Source organism: Protopterus annectens, chromosome 4.part0 (genome assembly GCF_019279795.1).
Source record: "Protopterus annectens isolate FY-2018-M chromosome 4.part0, PAN1.0, whole genome shotgun sequence".
NCBI classification, from domain to species: domain Eukaryota; kingdom Metazoa; phylum Chordata; order Ceratodontiformes; family Protopteridae; genus Protopterus; species Protopterus annectens.
In genome coordinates this window covers 379,495,257-379,514,342 of record NC_056733.1, presented here as the reverse complement: position 1 = coordinate 379,514,342, position 19,086 = coordinate 379,495,257, and positions in this window count along the sequence as shown.

The window sequence follows — 19,086 nt, the reverse complement described above, 5'->3', positions numbered from 1 at the left end:
TATGTGAAAAAAAACAAGCTTTTAAATCACAATAAACACTGGAAAATCTGTGTTTGGGTGGAAAACAATTAAGTACAGCAAGAAAGTACAGAAAACTGATACTTAATCACTCCAAAGTCTCTCTTCTAAGCTAGAAGGCTTTATCAGTTTAAGGCTTTCTAGTGCTACCTAGTAGGTTAGTTACAGGAAAGATGGGAAACAAGCGCAGATGTAGTCTTTTAAACCAGAAAGTTGAAAGAGACGGACAAACTGTCCAAATGGTCAATAAACTACAATTTCTGGACCAAGAACCTCCCCTCTCATGGTAGACAGGCTACCTAGTGCTTACCACTCCCACTGATAAGCTAGAAAGCTTTCTTCCAACACAGAAAGGCTTGCGGAGCTCAGAAGCTTACCAACAGTCCTGGATACAGCAACTCTGTATCTGGACTAGCCTAGTTACAGGAAAGGTGGGAAACAAGTGCAAGTGTGGCTTTTAAGCCAGAACGTTGCAAGAGATGGAAAAAAAAATGCCCAAACGGCCAATAGCTACAATTTCTGGGCCAGGAGCCACTCCTCTTGTGGTAGATAGGCTACCTAATGCTTACCACTCCCACTGATACGCTAGAAGGCTTCCCTCCAACACAGAAAGGCTTGGGGGGCTCAGAAACTTACAAAGAGTCCTAGATACAGCAAATCTGTACCTGGACTAGACTAGTTACAGGAAAGGCGAGGAACAAGTACAAACATAGGCTTTTAAGCCAACAAGTTGAAAGAGATGGAAAACTACCCAAACGGCCAAATAAACTACAATTTCTGGGCCAAAACTCACTCTTCCCATGGAGGATAGGCTACCTAGTGCTTACCACTCCCACTGATAAGCTAGAAGGCTACCCTCCAACACAGAAATGCTTGGGGGGCTCAGAAGCTTACTAACAATCCTGGATACAGCAACTCTTTAACAGGACTAGGCTAGTTATAGGAAAGGTGGGAAACAAGCACAAGTGCGGCTTTCAAACCAGAAAGTTGAAAAAGATGGAAAAAAAACTGCTCAAACAGCCAATAGCTACAATTTCTGGGCCAGGGACCACTCCTCTTGTGGTAGATAGGCTACCTGATGCTTACCACTCCCACTGATAAGCTAGAAGGCTTCCCCTCCAACAAAGCAAGGCTTGGGGGGCTCAGAAGCTTACAAAGAGTCCTGGATACAGCAAATCTGTACCTGGACTAGACTAGTAACAGACAAGGGAGAAAACAAGCTCAAACACAGACTTTTAAATCAGAAGGTTGAAAGAGATGGAAAAGCTTCCCAAACGGCCAATAAATTATAATTTCTGGACCAGAAACCACTCCTCCTGTGGTAGATAGGTTACCTAGTGCTTACCTCTCCCACTGATAAGCTAGAAGGCTTCTATCCAACACAGAAGGGCTTGGGGGGGCTCAGAAGCTTACCAACAGTCCTAGATACAGCAAACCTGTACCTAGACTACACTAGTTATAGGAAAGGCGGGGACCAAACGCAAAACGGCTTTTAACCAGAAAGTAGAAAGATATGTAAAAACTGCCCAAACGGCCAATGAACTACAATTTCAGGGCCAAAACCCACTCTTCCCATGGTAGATAGGCTACCTATTGCTTACCACTCTCACTGATAAGCTAGAAGGATTCCCTCCAACACAGAAAGGCTTGGGGGGCTCAGAAGCTTACCAACAGTCCTAGATACAGCAAGTTACAGGAAAGGCAGGAAACAAGCTTAGAATTTTTTTTTTGTTGTCACAGAAAAGTGGCTAAAACAGCAGGAAATGTTTGTTTGTATTTCAGCTTTTCCCAGTAAGGGGTCACCACAGCAGAACTCTGGTCCGCTAATGATTGGCAGTAGATTTTTATGAAACGCTGAGGTGCCAGCTTGACGCCCAACCTTCAATGAAGACACGCCCATTTACGCACGCATGTCTTTTGAACGCTACCCAACTGCGGGGAGGACATGCATACTCCACACAGAAGGCACTCCCAAGCCCAGCCGAGAATCGAATGGGAGAACCTCTTGCTGTGAGGTAACAACGCTACCACCGTACCACTGCGGCAGTACCTAAAACAGCAGCAAATACAATTCAAATTGTAGTGCAGGCCAGCACACCCGAGTCTGTAGCAAAACTACGGTAAATACAGTTCAAATAAATGCAATTAAATTAACAAATGACTAAAAAACAAGTGCAGAAGGCAGTAAATTAGAAGGTTACTAACAAGAAGTAATAAGTGCAGAGTAAGAGCTACTGAACAGATAACAGCATGTAGAAGAGCAACTAAGACAGTTACAGTAACAGCAGCTGAAAAAAAAAAAAAAAAAAAAATATATATATATATATATATATATATATATATATTTATTTATTTATTTTTGTTATGATTCATTCCATCTTAACTATACCCCTTCTAGAACTCTCAGAATCTCCGACCAACAACTGTTAGAAATTTACAATCCCAGAAAATCCATGGGCCAAAATCTTTTATCTACACACCCGCCCTAACCTGGAACAAGCTACACTTGCTCATGAGAAACATAGCCCAGGCAGAAGAATTAAAAAAAAAACATTAAAACAACATCTGCTTCAGAACTGGACCTGTCACTGTAGTAAGTCTGACACATACCACCCTCCCTTATACCATCTCTTTCCCCTTAACCTTCTGCCCTCTGCTATCACTTTACTATTGTTTACTCTACCCGCCTTATTACACTCAGTAATACTCTTAATATTCACGTACCTACAAACTCTTACTACAGTTCTCTCAACTTCTAAACCTAGACACAGCAATATGCTGTCACTCATCCTACCTGCCATGTCATAACTTAACTACCTCCAACTTCATCTCATATTTGTTGTACATTATAATTTTCTCAACTGTGAGCCACTAAACCCAATTTGTACTCCTATTCCATATGCTTGTGAGCTTTGTGAATTTAATCACATTATATATTTTTATCATGCCTGTGAGTAAACATGATATACTTTGCATATATATTTTTTCTATGAACTTCATAATTTGTAAATATTCTTTTTCTCTGTGTGGAGTCTGACAATCATAATTTTGCACTGTAACTTTGCAATTTTTGTTTATTCTGTGGAGATTTTCTCCCAGGTCCTCCACTGAAAAAGGGCACTAGCCCAGTCAGACTTTCCCAGTCAACAAATGTCAAATAAATAAATAAATGCTCCAAAGTATTACAAAACATTTTAAGAATAAAAAATATACAGTCTTTAAAATAATAGAAAAAATATATAATATATTATATAATATTTTATAGAAAGTGTTTTGTGATTAATCATTGTACCAAAAATGTATGTGTGTGCATGTGCATTTGAGAGAGAGAAGTACAAAAATTAAGAGGAAAGGTCACGATGATAAGCTAATTCAGAGAAGGCTTAAGCCAACAAGCTCAGCTGAGGTAGAAAGAGTTAAACTCAGGTCTATAAATTACTCAGTTAATTACAAGAACTAAATAGTTTTATTTGAACATTTCTTTCCTTTGTTTTCTTTTCCCAGATGGTGTGAGGGTTATTAATGACCCTAAGCCACAAGGAAGTTGTTAGTCTGCTGATAACTGACAGTTAACAAACAGTTGCTTGTATCTACTTACAAAGCATAATGTCTGGTAGGGAAACCTGAAACTATTATACTGCAGTGTAAACAGTGGTAGTGTTCCATTTCACTGTCGGCATGGTGTTTACATTGAGCTAAGGATTTGCCACCTTGTTCTAAGGGCAGCAGTTTGCTCACATTTCACAGATCTGAGATGAAAAGATTTCTTGTGTGTGTGTAAGTGTGTGTGTGTGTGTGTGTGTGTGTGTGTGTGTGTGTGTGTGTGTGTGTGTGTGTGTACAAGGACTCTGGCAGACATCAGCATTTGGTGGCCAAGTGTCTAGAACAAAGCTGAGCTGAATAACACCAAACATTGTAATAATTTAAGGGGAAAAATAGAATGCATCTGTAGTGTGTCCTTTGTTTACCAAATAGTAATGGAATGATATAAAGCAATGCAGCAGATAGCAGTAACTTAAGAAATGACTCCTGTATACACATATTTTACTCCTGTGCATTTGCCAACAAACATGCAAATCACAATATGCACACACAACAGAACAAAAGGTAGAAAATGTTTTTATTACCCAGTGTTGTAAGACTGACTACATGAATATACAAAAAAAAAAGATGTACATTGAATGAACATGCCAAAACTGATGCAAATAAACCAAGAGATATTCTAGAAATTAGAGGTATAAATGAAATCACCTGAACAAATCCACCCATGAAAACAAATAACTACTGAAATAATATGGACAATGAAACTGGTCATCAGTGGTAACCTTTTAAAATGTCATTCTTACAACCATGGTAGACTAAACATTCTGAGACTAGTATAGCAGTTATGAAACAATGACAGACTTAGTTTTGTTTGAGTCAATTGCATGCGGGGGATGCTGAGATGCTACTATTAAGCTACGTTTGATAAAAAAGTTATCAGATAAGTAGAGTCTTGGTACATCCCATATTCCAAAATATAGAGGCAGTTATTAAGGAGACTCTCTGCACTGCAGAGGGGCAGCTAATATTGTAAATACAGATGCCATATACAAATATTAAAGGAGGAAAGTGAAGTTGTTAATATTTTTAGGATCATTGGTAACCAGAAGATTTAGATTTCCTTGTATGACAGGCTTATAAACAAAGACTCAAAAGGAAGTCTTACCTCTAAATATGGCAAGAAAAATATGTTGAGATCTTGCAAAGGAAATTGATGAGAGTAGAAATGTTGTATTATTTATTTAGTAAGTAATTGTATGATGACCGATTTGTTTAATATGGTTATTCTCATTTTAAGTAATACACTGGGAATAAATCTCAATTAAGTAAAACTGCTTGCTGTATGGGAATATACATGCTGTACAACAGAAGTCAAGCAATACTTGTAATTAAAAATAAATAAAATTAATGGAAAATATAGTAACTGTAATGGCAAAGATCACATAAAGCAATAAGCAGGCCAGCAATCAGCTTGAAACTGCTACAAAGAGATGAAAAGATGAATACAAAATGCAAGCAGAAAGACAGGACTATCATTATTTATTTATTTATTTATTGGCATTTGATTATGGGGATAGTCTGACTGGGTAAAAGCCCATTTTCAGTGGAGGCCCGGGGAGAAAAGCTCCAAATTATTAGAAAACATTTAAAGAACAATAATTTTGCAATCTTCAAAAATAAAATAAAACATCTGCAGTTTAAATAATTATAACAAATTAGACATAACATAAAAAATGGTTAAGAATCTATACAAGGTATATGACAATCACTTAATATTTAGAGACATTTTAGACAGTTTGTAGAGAAATTAAAGGTAAGTTAGTCTAATACAAATAGAATCATAGGAAATTCAAGGTAACTAAATCTTGTGACCCTTTATTTCTTACCAATATCCATGCTTAAACCATGCCCTCTGTATCGGGGTGAATTTGTGAATACCTAACCAATCATCCAGGTCACATTTAAAGGATGATATCACACTAATTGAATTGCAGGGAATGTCTGTTCCAGGGATGAGGGATGTGCTATATGAGGACCATATTTCTCCACCTTGTTTTATCTGTTAGTGAAGATTTTGATCCCTAATTCTGGTATTGGTGGGGATATTTGCTTTTTGGTGATACAGGATCACTGTACCCCTAATGGTGCCAAAGGCAAGTCATAGGTCTGACCTCAGCAGTCTATAAGATACTAAAAAAAGTGATGGTGCTTTTATTCTTTTCTGGTGGCTTAGTGTTTTTAAGCCAATGTTTTTTTTTTTTTTTTTAATTAGGAACTTCTGGGGTCTTTCTAGTTGTTTGATATGTCTAATGAGACACATCCCCAAAGGGTGATGTACTCAATTATTGTCCTAAAATGCTGAGTGTAGGACAATGACCTCTTTAGAGATGGATAACATTTCCTTGAGAATTAGCCATGTCATGTAGGACTTCCTGACTAGTGCCATTACATGATTCTCAAAGGAGTGGGAACTATCAAACCATGTTCCAAACAACATTCTCATTTTGAAGTTGGGTATTGTCCATGCTGTATGGTGAGGAGGGGGTTGTCTACAAAATCTGATAATATTGCACGTCTTTGCATTTAATTTGAGCTCATTTTTAGTACACAGAGTTTTAATGAGTGTAAGTTCTTAGTGAAGGGTTTGGACATCAGAGGGGGACTTGACAATGACTCCCAGTTTGCAGTTGTCAGCAAGATTGGTTAACCAGAGATTTTGGTTCATGGTCTGGAGATCAGAAAACTAAATGTTGAACACAAAAAGTCCTAACATTGAGCCCTGTGGGCTGCCATTCCTTACCTTCATGCTCTTTGATGAGACAACTGTCACCTGCACTGTGTGGGTTCTGTCATTTAGTCAATCTGTTATCCATTTTACCACACAGGGATCCATTTGTAATGGATTAAGCTTACTAACTATGTTAGCAGTGGGGTGGTATCAAATGCCTTGGTCAGTTCAATGTATGCAATGTGGATAGCGTAATCACTGTCATTTGAAGAAGTTTACCAAATTCCTTAGACTGGATCTACCCTTGAGAAAGCCAAATTTCTGTGGATCTAGTTTGTTGAGATATTTTGATATCATAGTTTATCAGGTCAGCGACAATATGTTTCATGGCTTTGCAAATGAGACATGTCAGGCTGACAGACCTATCACTTCCTGCGTCAGTGCTGAGGTCACCTTTATGCTGTGCATCAAGCCTCAGAAATAAAGCCAGTGGTTAATCATAGCTTAAATAGTTTATGGAGTATCTCTGCCAGGGTTTGTTTAGTACTTTTTATTAAACAGCCAGGTATATAGTCAGGTCCCGAGGAGGAAGAATTTTTGGTCTTGGAAAGTACCTTCAGTACATATTCTTTAGTGATGATGGATGGGTGGGGAGATTCAGGGGCAAGTAGGCTTTGGAAAGATATTTTTGGAGTAAACTTTTCACTGAATTCATTTGCTAGTGTGATGACAATGTCTACTGTGTCAGAATAAGTGGTACCATACTGAATCAGTTCAGAGCAATTTTGAATAATATTTCTCAGCTTCTTAACGTAGCTTAAGACGTTTTTCTGATTCACTTAGCTTCAAGGGCTAAACTATATTAATTTGCTGCTTTAGTGCTGATTTAATATTTGCTAAGTTTTTAGACATATTACTGGTTTTATCCCTGATATGAGAATCTTTTGATCTGCTATATACTTTAAGGAGTTTTTATTTTCTTTTATTGAAGAGTTTATATTTGTTGGTAGACCACAAAGTGGTTTATGTTTAAATTTCTCATTGTATGTTGGGACTGTCAGTTCTATACATTTATCTAAGTGGGCAGAGAATTCTGTTATAAAGCTACCTTCCTTAGCAACATCAGATAGCTGCCTATGGCAGCATTGGAGACTGACACTGCTATAGGAGACTTTTGAAACTCCGTCATAGAATTTGATGAGATTAGTATGTTTGAAATCTTTGAAAACAGAGATATTGAATTCAGAAGGCTTATTGATTTTGAAGTAAAAATTACTGATTTATAGTCTGACTTAATACTGGAGAAAATAATATCAGGGGAATAGCACATGAACAAGCTGCAATCAGGAGGAACTGGTCAAGAATATTATGTCCTGTAGTGGGATTAATAACAATCTAGTACTGGGAGTTTTTGTTCAGTGGATCTAAGACCTTTTGGGCTTATCCTACATTGGAGATGTAGGTACTGAAGTTTAATAATGGTAATTTAACTTTTCCAAAATAATGGAGTTCTTATTTATGGGGAGCTTGTTGACTACATTTATGAACTTCACATGATATTCAAGGGACATAGAGGATGTCCTGTAACATTCTATACTGTGACAGCTAGTCCTGTTTATTGTGATTTGGAATTCAGTGAAATCAGTTTGCTGGTCTCTGGGAATTTGTTTGGAAGTGATATGGAACCTAACAAAAATAGAAATGCCACCATAGTCACTATTCAAATTGAAGGCATGCCAGGTACAAAACGCAGATATGGAGGGAGCTCTTTCTAAACATTTAAACCAAGTTTCAGTAGTTACACAGATATGGATACATACCAAATGCAGGAGAGACTCAACATCAGTCAGTTTGCTATTGAGACTTCTGACACTGAGCAGAGCTCCATTAATGTGGTCCTGTTTTGGATGTGATATCACAGCTAGGTTGGGCTGTCCATTAGCTGGACCCTGCCTAGAAAGGCACTATGTGGACAGCAAAGGCTTTAGCCACTATGCAGAAGCCTTGGAATGAGAAGTACAAGCCATCTTTGTAAAACAAGTAGGCCTGTCTGGCATTTTGTCTGATGATGACACATACTGGATCATGAAACCAGTTATCTTTTCTTTATACCTAGGCATCAAAAAACATGCTGAGTGTTTCCATCTCAAACTCACCAAAGAATGGAGCTCTGGGCAGCAGCACAGATTCTACATTGTACCTTATAGGGGGAAGAGTTGTAAAGACCAACTGATATGGGCATCTACTGTGATGCACAGTAGCCTCAAGACAGGGGAACATGGATTGCAGACTGTGCCCTGTGCAAGGCTAGCCACTCAATGGTGTAAAATATGACTCTAGTTCAGTGATGAGAACCTATAACACGTGTGTCAAAGGTGACACACCACATCATTTTGGGTGACACGCCAGCGTTCGCCAACACTTGAGTTACCAAAGAAACTACTTTTGCATTCATGGCTCATGTGAAGTGCATTGAATTATTTTGTGCCATATGCCAGTTCAACAACACTGCTACAGACGTAAAGAAGTTATTAATGTCAAAGTCTATTTTGGTATGCGGTCTCGCTAGAGTTTGCAAAGGCCAATGCTAACATTGTTTTTTGGCAGTCTGAATTTTTAAACATATGCTGTTTTACATTCCTCTCAACTGTCCCTCTTAATCCCTCCTAAAACTGATGACTTTTAACACTTAATAAAGGCAATAATTAGATTTACAGACTTATTTTACTTCAGAAAATGTATATTAATTCAGGTATATTTTTTTTCTGTCAGTGTCTCAGATTAATAATACTAGTAGTTTAAAACTGTCCATGTCACTTATTTCTAGATTTGTGCCCGATTCTGTTGTGATTTATCCCTGATGTATTGAGAGATGTGTTGTTTTATTTATTTTTTCTTTTTTTATTTTATTTTATTTTTGTTATATTTGTTTGGGGGGGGGTATCACACCAGCACAGTCAAGTTAGGCATTTAACAACATTTTTGGCACACCGAGCCCAAAAGGTTCACCATCACTGCTTTAGGTGATATGGTCATTTTGGCTAATGTCACCAAATGGGAATGGGTATTTCCTGGTGATAAGATGAGTGAGGACGTGGCCTACTCCAAACTATGCCAGGGATTCATGCTAATGGTGGGAGGGAAGTTTGTGCCCCAGTTGGCCAGTGTGTACCTACTTTAAAGCCCAGCAGCTGTGGGTCAATAAGTTACTGGCCAGCCAGTGTCCAGTTGCCCACCTTGGGTTACCTGGGATAGCTCAGTTGAGCAAAAGCTGGACATAAAACCAATCAACCTGCCAAACATGAGCTAAGAATTGCTACACTTAATGAAGGTTCATTGACAGAATGAAGTTTGGAAGAGATGTCATGATGGTAAGGAGGAGGCTAGCCATCCTATATATATACAAGTACCAAGATGGAAGGCCAGTGCAGTAAAGCCACTTATCTTGGGATCCAGACTCTTCTACTCAGGAGGAGGACAGACTACAAATTGTATGGAAATTGTGGTGAGGGAGAGGCTACAGAAGACAGTAAAGGATGTTATAAGAATTAGTGACAGAATTATGCTAATCAGACTCCAGCCTAATGATTGGGCAATATTCATAATCTCAGCCTATCCCCCTCAGCATAGTTGTGATAGTGAAAAAAAGAGTGCATTCAGACAACAGTTGCAAAACTTACTAGAAAAAGCAGGACAACATGAATTGGTGTTGATAATGGGTGACTTGAATGCACATATCAGGACAGATAGAGTAAGAATCTTACATGAGGACTGCTTGAGTCTACAAGGGTGGGGCAACAGAAATAAAGAATGAGAGGGCATTCTAGACTTCTGTCTGGCAAATGGCTTGATAGTAGCCAGCACATGGTTTAAAATGAGAGACAGTCACAAGATCACATAGAACAGTAGCCAACATGCAACTCAGGTAAACTTCCTCCTAGTAAGGAAAAAACAGTGGGGTAGAATCAGCAATTGCAAAGTCATCCCATTAAAACAGCTGGCCCACAACATAAACTACTGGTTGCAACAATCATCTGCAAGCAGTTTGTCAGGGAAGGGTCTAAGGTCTACAGAGACCAGACTTAAGACCTGAAATTGACTGAAGAAAAATGACAGCAGTTCAAGGAATTACTTAGGGTACTAGCACATAAAGAAGAAGAGAAAATAGGTGGAGCTGACGAAGAATGGCAGTGCCTCAAAACAGCCTCTTTGAGGACTACAGAACAAATATATGACTGAGCCAGGTGTAACAATGAGGTACACAAAGAAAGCTGGTGGTGGAATGCAGAAGTCCATAAAGTCATCAAAAGAAAGAAGGAGTGCAGGAAAAAGTGGGAGATAGAAAAGACAAACCAAGCTAGGAAGGAATACTGGATGGCTAACAAAGAGGCTAAGAAAGGAATTGCAATAGCAAAGAAGAAGGCATCAGAGGCACTCTTAACAGTTTCTGGAACGTGAGTCAGTAGATTAGACAAAGAAACTATATCGTATTGCAAGGCAAAGACAGAAAGATAAAGAAGATAGCCAAACACCTTTCATAAGGGATACCAACAGCAACCTGCTCACCAGTCCACAGGACATCAAAGGCGAATAGATGGAGTACTTCCAACAGCTTCTGAATGAAGAAAACCCCACTGATGCAGGTTACGATGAGAGAAGAGGAAGAGCCCACAACAGAAGAAGTAAGAACAGCACTAAGGAAAATGAAGTCAGGGAAAGCATCAAGCTCAGATGAGTTCACAGCAGATATGATAAAAAGGTTGGGTGAGACAGGGAAGAAATGGCTCCTTAGGGTACTCGTAGCAGTGTGGAGAGAAAAGTGTACCCCAGATGACTGGAAAATAAGCATACTCATGCCAGTGTTCAAGAAGAAAGGGGGCATTCATAACTGTGGGCAGTATAGAGGTATCAAACCCCTGTCACATTGCATTAAAGTTCTGGAGACAGTGATTGATAAACGAATATGCAAAATAGTAGAAAGTAAGACGAGAGATGACAGTTTGGATTCATATCAGGATGTAGCACAACTGACCCAATGTTTGCAATGAGACAGACAGTTGAGAAGAAGTTAGAGATGAAGAAAGAGTCCAACTGTGCATTCCTTTACTTGGAGAAAGCATATTAGAAGATCCCAAGAAAGCTGATTTGGGCAGTCCTGTGGTGGTTTAAAGTCCCAGAAACATTGGCAGAATTAGTGCAAGCTATGTATAAGGACCCAATGACTCAAGGATGAACAGTGTTGAGTCTCACAGAGGGGCTCCCAGTAGCAGTGGGTGTGCATCAGGGATCCACTGTGAGCCCACTGCTGTTCATTCTGATGATGGACTACATTAGCAAACAGGTCAGAATAAACATATTGACAAAGCTGCTGTATGCCGAAGATGTGGCATTGCAGGCAGACTCTGAGCAAGAATCTCAGCAAAGGATAGGTGAACGGAATGCAAAACTGAAGGCATGTGGGATGAAACTGAGTACAGATAACACAGTGATAATGACAGCAAATGAGGGAAATCAGAAGACGCTGAGAACTGAGATTGTAGGGAACATAGTGGAACAGGTTAATAGCTCCAAGTATCTCAGAGGGATGACTGAGGAGAAGGGAAGTGTGAATGAAGAGCTCAGAGCTAGAATCAGAGGGGCTACAACCAAATTACATAAGAGTCTGAGGTGTAGTCTATGACAGAAGAATTCCAAAGAAGCTGAAAAGTAAGACAGTGGTGGAACCAGTACTACTGTATGGTTCAGAAACCTGGGCAGTAAAGGTAGAGCAGATGAGAAAGCTGGAGGTGTTGGAAACAAAATGCCTAGGAAGGGTGGTAGGATACACAGTGTGGGACAGACAAAGAAATGAGGATATAAGAGCAGAAGCTAAAGTAGCTGCAATTGCAGAAAAGATCAAAGAGAACAGAATACGGTGGTTTGGCTTATGTGCAGAAAAGCAGAAGGCAATCTATTGAAGAAGATTTGGAACAGACAGGAATAAGGCAAGAGGAAATGAGAGTGTACAGCAAAGAGGTGGATGGATTGTGTGAGAGAAGATCTGAAATAGACATGAGTGTAGAAGAAGGCAGGAGAATGGCATTGAATTGAGACAGAGATGGTGACAGCTGACACAAATCACACGTGTTATAGGTTCTCATCACTGAACTAGAGTCATATTTTACACCATTGACCCCATGTAGGAAAAAAATGTGAAAAAGTGGGTTGATGATGATCATCGTGATTAGAAAAGGAGCAATTCCCTCAGGACCAGAGTCTTGCCTGCACTGGTGACATGAATGGAGAGTTCTAATATGTCTCTTTGCATATCCCTTAGGATTTTGCATTGAGAGTCATTTTTTAGCAGAATTAATTTATAGCACAATAAGCTGGAAATGGTACAAAATAAGAAGGTCAAACAACTGCAAGTATAGAGTTTCATGGGTCTATGTTTAGCCATTGAGTGAAAGTTTTATTGAATGGCTAATCATCGAACCCTATTCATTGAAAGTTCATTTTAGTGAACATGTGAAACAGAGAAAGTAACTAGTTAGGCAACACTTTCCAGTCTCACACACTGAAGTATTTTAAACCCACCCAGGTGGAGGGCTTCACCCCACACATTCCACAATATGGGTGATCCTTACCCCCCAACTCCCCTAACTATATATAACAACTCCGAGACCGCACTACAGTGGGAAAAAGGGCATGGAAGTAGTTGGCTAACATCAGGAAGTTTGCCCTTTTCCTCACTGCAGTGCAATCTCAGATTGTTGGTATATATAGTTAGGGGGGTGTGGGGGCAAAGTCCCTTATGTTGGAGGATGTGGGTGGGTTTGAAATACTGCTGTGTGTGACAAGGGAAAGTGTTGGCCAACTAGTTACTTTTCCCCATCTTACACGTGCGCTGAAATGAGCATTCGATGAATAGGGTCTGATGATTAGCCATTTGATGAAACTTTCATTTGATGGCTAAACATAGCCCTGAGTACCACATGAAATTGAAAGGCACACATATGGCACAGTTATGAGATGAAATAAGGTATGCATATAAGAGTTATATTTAAAATACGCCAGTTGGGGTACCACATAAAGTTTAATGATAATGGTTTCAAAATAAGAGTTAGGCAGACTAGTAGTCCATGTTAAGTTATAAAAGATAGCATATTTACAGCAAAACATTGTGTAGCTTATACAGGCACATAGTTTAATGATGCAGAACTATTATATCTAACAGCAGGAGCCAGTATGAGTGAAAGAGTTTGGCATATAGAGAAGAGCAAGATTGTACAGTTATATCCAGAAATGGAAGTAGGGAGAAGGGTAGAGAAGAAAGCAAAACAGAAAAAAATATATATCGCTTTATTAGCAGACTGATAACAATGACTTCATGCAGTCTGGGAGGTAAATAAAATAAAAGAGGTAAAAGTGACTCTACAACTACTGAGAGGTAAAGAGTCAAAGGGTTCAAACTGTAAATTATTTTTTGCATCCAAGGATCATCTTATATTAAGTGACAGAGGGTCAGTAATCCAGAAAGCTGTCAAAACCAAGTGAGAGAAGTAGAGATGGATGGGCAGGCCTTAATTTACGTGACTTAGTGACATACCTTTCAACATCTTAGTGCATGAAATCTGGACAAAACTTAACAAAATCGGGGGACAAAGGCCCAAAAATAGGGAGAGATTATAAATATTGCTCCTATAAACTTAGAAAGCCACTAAAATAACAGGGTTTGTGTTAACATACATTTTCTGAGGGATTTGAAGTCTGAAACTCAAATGTATGTCATTATCTCATGGCTTCAATATACAAATCACCCTATTTATTTGCCAGAAAAACCACAAATTTTATGAGGAACAGACCAAAAACCCAAGGCAAAAATCTGGACATTCTGCAAAAATCTGGACAGTTGAGAGGTATGCTTGGTGACCTGAGCAGGAATATGACTGTTTTATATACCTACAAAGTTAATAAAACCAAGTTGTTAAATGAGGCACATCTGTTGCTGGTGCCAGATTTTAATGCCCTGTAATAAAAGTAGGTATGATGTTTATGTAGAGCATAGATGCATAGTTGGACTGCAGTTGTAGAGCAATGTAGATCTTCAGCCTGGACCTGACATTGAGAATTAATTAATTTGCAAACTCTAACAAGATCATGATTAGACTTTAATTACATAATATACTTGTCCTTAAACTTCACTTGGCTGCTATATAAAAAACAAAGTTTTTATCTCTTTCAGTAGTGTCAGTAGCAGATTCATGAGATTGCCAAGACAGAAATGTAATCCCATAAAAGAAGGCTGACAGATTGCCAAATATCTTCTTCTTCTGCATCCATGTCTCATTAAAATTAATATAATAACCGCATAATCTGATATTTTCTACACTGGATTATTAAACAATACATTAGGCAGGGTAAGAGAGGCGTTCAGCTTCATGTAATCCTTTTGTAATACTTTGTGCTTGTGACATCCAGATGATATCCCATTGAACTGCCACCAAAATAATGTGACATCCTTTGCTATCCTGGGTCAGTAACTAAAGAGCTTCAATCCTCACTACTGACTCTTTACTTAAACAGGAGTAATATTTCACAATTTTAACTAAGAGCACAACAGGAACATGCTGTATAGCCTAGAAATGGACCATATACTTTTGTCTACCCCTAATGTAACTCCTTATTGCACACTTCAGAGCACTGTGTCTCAGTTTAAGACCTCTGATACACTCACAGTTAAATAAATTAAATCTCACAAATCCAAACACTTCTGGGAAAGCCTGATACAGATTTCCAGCTGTGTCCCTTCCCCAAAATAATATGGTAATGCTGGCACCAATCAGAGTGTCTTCATACCCTTTAAAGGGGTGTCCAGTTATGAAAATTAGATATTAAAACAAATAGTAGCAAATGACTAAGCAGCCAGTCTTTTGGAGTGGCCCTGGGAATTATCAAAGCAAATATAAGCACTCTCAAATAACTATGCTGATTGGCCAGCTACAATGTAAGTTAATAAAACTATTTAATATTAAGCAAAATGATTAAAAATACAAAACAGTAAATTCTAATAAACAAACAGAACGTAATCACCAAGAAAATGAAATTAATATTGAAAGATAGAAATCCAGCATTTAGAAAAACTCTAACTGATCTAACTGATTAGTTATGTTTCCTATCTAACTAAAGAACACTGTCACTGATCTAATCAAAATTGCAACAGAACAAAGGCAGGCTTACAGTTCTTGTTGGGTCCTTTTGGGTATCCACTGCGCAGTTCAACTGACAACTGTAACTGACTACTGACTGTTAACTGTCTCCAGCAGGCTCTTTACTAGACTAGCCTAACTATCAAAATTATTCTGGTTCTAATTTTCATTTCATATTTTGAAAATCAACCAATAACTGTTTTCTAAAAGTTCCTTCCTGTCTTTCAGCTTATGACAGTAATACATAGTGACTGTAAACATTCCGATGATATAATCTGAAAATCAGCTGAATCTGAGACAGTTTTCCTTTAGAATCTTTGTTCACAAACATGCAAATTTGGAAATGTGAAAGGACACTGTTCAAGTCTTTAAAAAATTCTGTACAAACAGATTATAAATCAGCATGTAAGAAGTTATTTACAATATCATAGCTAGTCATGCTGGCATATAATACACAGGATAATCTGAAATTATGTACAAAAACCCAGCCAGACATGCCAGCACAGATAGTGTCTACTTTTTTTCACAGTGCTCACTAAGGAATCTGAAATATATAGCATTTATAGACTTTCTTCAAACCACTTAAAGTTCACATCTCCCAAATGTAGTCAATATTTCATTCATAAATGTAAAGAAAAGGTAGAGGACCAGCACTGACCCCTGTGATATTTCAGTTTTCAGTACAAATAGTGATAATAATGAGTAAATTCAATTGATGATTTGTCTCCAGTCACATAAATAAGTTTGAAATCTCTATGTTCACAGCTTTTCAAAGCTTGATATTACTTGCTGACCAAGATGGCATGACTGACAACATTAACAGCTTCAATATTCTATGGATAATGTTATAGGTGCTACTGAAATTACATTATAATTTATAGTGTGTAGAGAAGAAGGGAAGATATATCATTTATGTGGTGACAGTTTTGATAAGTTGTTTTTTTTTAATGCAGCAAACCACTAAGTTTCTTATTAAGCTGCCTCAGTATAACTCCAGAACAGCTTCACATTCTTAAGGATAGATTTAATACTGCAGTTAAGTTAAAGTTATGTATATTGTGGGGTAATCCTGGGTAATGCAGTTTCTGGTTACATTCCAAGGAGATGCAATAGGTGAAATGGTGATCCTCCAAACTGCTCATAGTTGTAGACATAGTTTGTGAATGATTGTTGTTTGTGTGTCTTATGATAGGCTGGCATCCTATTTTGAATTATTTATTCATTTGTTTATTTACACATTGGTTAGTCCCACTAGATGAATAGCCACTTTTCAGATAGTATTTATGACTAGTAGAAATTTGTCTAGGACTTGAATGAACCTCCCCTACTCTTTGGAGGATAGGAAGTAGAGTACGCTTTGGAGCTGCTACGTGGCATCAGAAGGCTGCTACTGGTGTTCCAGGAATTACAAGATGGAGGAGAGTGCAACAGAGATGGCAAGAGGAGCAGGAGAAAACTGAATAAAGAATAAAGAGGAAAAAATAATGGCGACAGAGTTGGAAATGGGAAGATTGCAAACATAGGTGTTGACAGATTTGATAAATCAGGCAAAGCCAAAGGAAGGAGAGAAAGAGTGACAGAGTAACATGGTGATGAGAGTATTACAAAAGGAAGAAGTAGAAAGATTGGAAACAGAAGCAACAGCTGGTGAAAACAAAATGGTGGTGGTATTTTCAGCTGGAGGAGTAATCTGATTTAAAGGTTTACCTCTCCAAGTTTTTTTTCTTTTTTGTTACTAGAAAGAAAAAGTTATGCAGATGCAACAAGGGATTGAAAATGGAAGAAGGAACTGAAAGGGGATAATGATTTACAGTTTCTCAACAGCCACAGAGAAGGTGACAAGTGGCAAGAATAAAAAAATAAAAATGATGGCAGTGTGAACAGATATGACATTATGGATAGTATTATTTTTCTGAAAGAGTTTGACATTAAAGCAGAAGAGCATTAGTTTATTTGGGAGCTGAACATTTTTGTGAAGAAACATTTGAAAGTTTTAACTTGGTGGAAAATGTATGACTAAGATTGAAAAAAGAAATGCAGTTGCATGATGGAAAGACTATTTATTTGCTGAAATTTGGACTAAAACTAAAAAAAAAAGAAAATAAATTTGTAATTTAGGACTTCAGATATGAATGAGCATGAATTAAATCTGATTTTTCTTTCACTATGTAGTAAAGTACGTGACGTATAAAAATATGTGATGAAGTACATGCATGGATTGGGTCTTGGGAAGTGTGGGTAACAATGGGTGTTATGTATGGGAAAATTCAATATATTTCAAATAGAATAAGTGTCAATGGTAAGAGAAGACTGGTTAGGTGCTGGGGCCAACCTAAAGCATATTATTTCTTTGGTGATGAAAATCATTTAGTACAAGACTATAACAAATGAATGTGTGACCAATATGGGGAGAAGGGCATACAACAAAAAACTGTAATCCCGACTGTAAAAAATGTAAAGAATTTGGGAACTTCAGGTTTGTCTTTCCCATATTAAAATAGGAAAGAGAAAATGAAAAGGAAATTTCAAAAGAAATAAAAATAGTAGAACATTTTACTATAGAAGATGTTAAAAGAAAAGGTGGTATGAAGGAAGGGAATACTGAAGGAAGAGTAAACAATGAAGAAGTAGTTAGAGAATAAATACCACATCAAAGCAAGGTTACTAATATACAGATTTGCAATTTTAGAAAGGAAAGAGGAAGAAGAGGGAGAAATGAAGAGAGGAAAAGAAAAAGAGCAAGACAGTGAAAAATCAGTGGGTGGAAGACTTAGGAGAAGGAAAAGAACTATAAGATCTGGAAGTGAAATACTTACAAAAAATAAAAGAAAAATGATGATATAGGAATTTTAACATTAAATGGGAATAGTATTATAAATGATATAAGAGGTCTGGTGGTGGTGGAATGGTGTAAACAATAAAAATGGATGTATTTTGGGGTCTAGATACCAGATGTAACAAAGAAGAAAAAGAAAAAAAAACACAGGCAGAGTGTGTGTGTATGGGGGGGGGGGCAAGTTGTTTAGTTGGCAGGAAATGAAATGTTTTGGAATAGGAATTCCTATAAGAATGTAGACATAGGAATTCTAGAAGTAACAATAGCAGTACAAGAAAGGGTTTTTATATGTAATCTGCACATACTAATATGATAGCAACAAAACTTTTGTTTGAAGAAATTTAAACATTCGTGTTAGTAAATATGTCAGTAGTGATGGTAGGAGATTTTAATTGGAATTTGAGGAAAGAAAAGGGAAAAATAACATATTAAAATGTTAAGTGAGCCAATAAAATGTGGAGACTTAAAAGTAGGAAGGAATACAGAATGGACATACAAAAGGGAAATTTTAAAAACTGAAACTGATTATGTAGTTTACTCTAAAGAAATGAAAGAAATAGCAGGGGGAGTACAAATGGCAGAGGTTTCAGATCATAGAGCAGTATAAGCTAGAATACAGTAGAACAGCAAAACTATAAAAAAGGAAAAGGGATAAAGAGATTAACTACATAGTTTTAAAAAGGAGGAAGAAATGCTAAGCAAGGAAAATATATTATGGGAAGATCATATGACAATGAGACCATTTTATACAAATTGGACACAGTGATGGGTAC